This window comes from Heptranchias perlo, unplaced genomic scaffold (genome assembly GCF_035084215.1).
Source record: "Heptranchias perlo isolate sHepPer1 unplaced genomic scaffold, sHepPer1.hap1 HAP1_SCAFFOLD_64, whole genome shotgun sequence".
NCBI lineage: Eukaryota > Metazoa > Chordata > Chondrichthyes > Hexanchiformes > Hexanchidae > Heptranchias > Heptranchias perlo.
In genome coordinates this window covers 3374053-3374979 of record NW_027139666.1, presented here as the reverse complement: position 1 = coordinate 3374979, position 927 = coordinate 3374053, and the positions used below count along the sequence as shown (strand labels likewise).

Here is a 927-nt window from a genome sequence, read left to right as displayed (position 1 = left end):
TCACGTGGCAGACCCACCATGGGTGGTCTCATAAAATGAGAACAATCAGTTCTTCTTTCCTTGGGTAGCTATTTATTTTACTTGGGGATGTAGCTCAGTGGTAGAGCGCATGCTTCGCATGTCCGAGGTCTCTGGGTTCAAATCCCCAGCATCTGCACGAATAGTTTTCATCAAAATTACGCATGGAAAGGCAAATCTCGCTTTCTGAGCGCAGCGAGTTCCATCTTCTGAGTGCTCGACAAGCATTAAATTGTCCCGGAGCAGGACTTCATCTCACGGTCCCCTCAGGAGCTCAGCTCATCGCCGCCGCCGACTGACTAGAATGTGTGACAGTGCAATGTCGAGCGAGCAGTCCCAGCTCTTGTTCGACGCTGTGTCATTCATTGATCTCACGTTATGATTCAGAGTTTGGATGTCAGCCTCGTCACTGACTATTGGCAATTGTATTTTTTTTATTTCCGCTGACTTTTTTTTTGGAAAGTTCAAAGTAAAAAGGAGCAGAAACCCCGTGAACTGAAGCAGAGGTTGAACATTGTGAGCACGTGGAACGACTGGGCATCTCGTTGTCCGGGAGAGTCAGAGCCGGAAGCCCACTTTTTTATTCTAAAGTGGAAGGGCTTTTACGAAGGGGATGTAACTCAGTGGAAGAGTGCGTCCTTTGCATGTATGAGGTCCCGGGTTCAATCCCCGGCATCTCCAAACGCTTTATGTTTCGAATTTTGAAAAGACCCTCTTGTCCTCACCTCACCTTCACACACAAGGACAGGAAAGGGTTTCTTCAACTCGAGAAAAACCGAACGCTCTGCACACGATACAATTCAATTGAAGCACGCATGCGCCTTTGAAATGGCTCCCATCCCGGGGCTGGAGAGCGTGCCCAGTAATAATAACAGAGAAAATAGGAGCAGGAGTCGGCTATTCGGCCCT

The 927-nt window shown here is 48.3% G+C and overlaps 1 non-coding gene across 1 annotated transcript; it reads left to right on the top strand.

The window, feature by feature from the left end:
• Positions 1–627: 627 nt before the first annotated feature.
• trnaa-ugc (transfer RNA alanine (anticodon UGC)) lies at positions 628–699 on the top strand. Its single transcript has one exon. It is a non-coding gene; the product is annotated as a tRNA-Ala (tRNA).
• Positions 700–927: the final 228 nt, after the last annotated feature.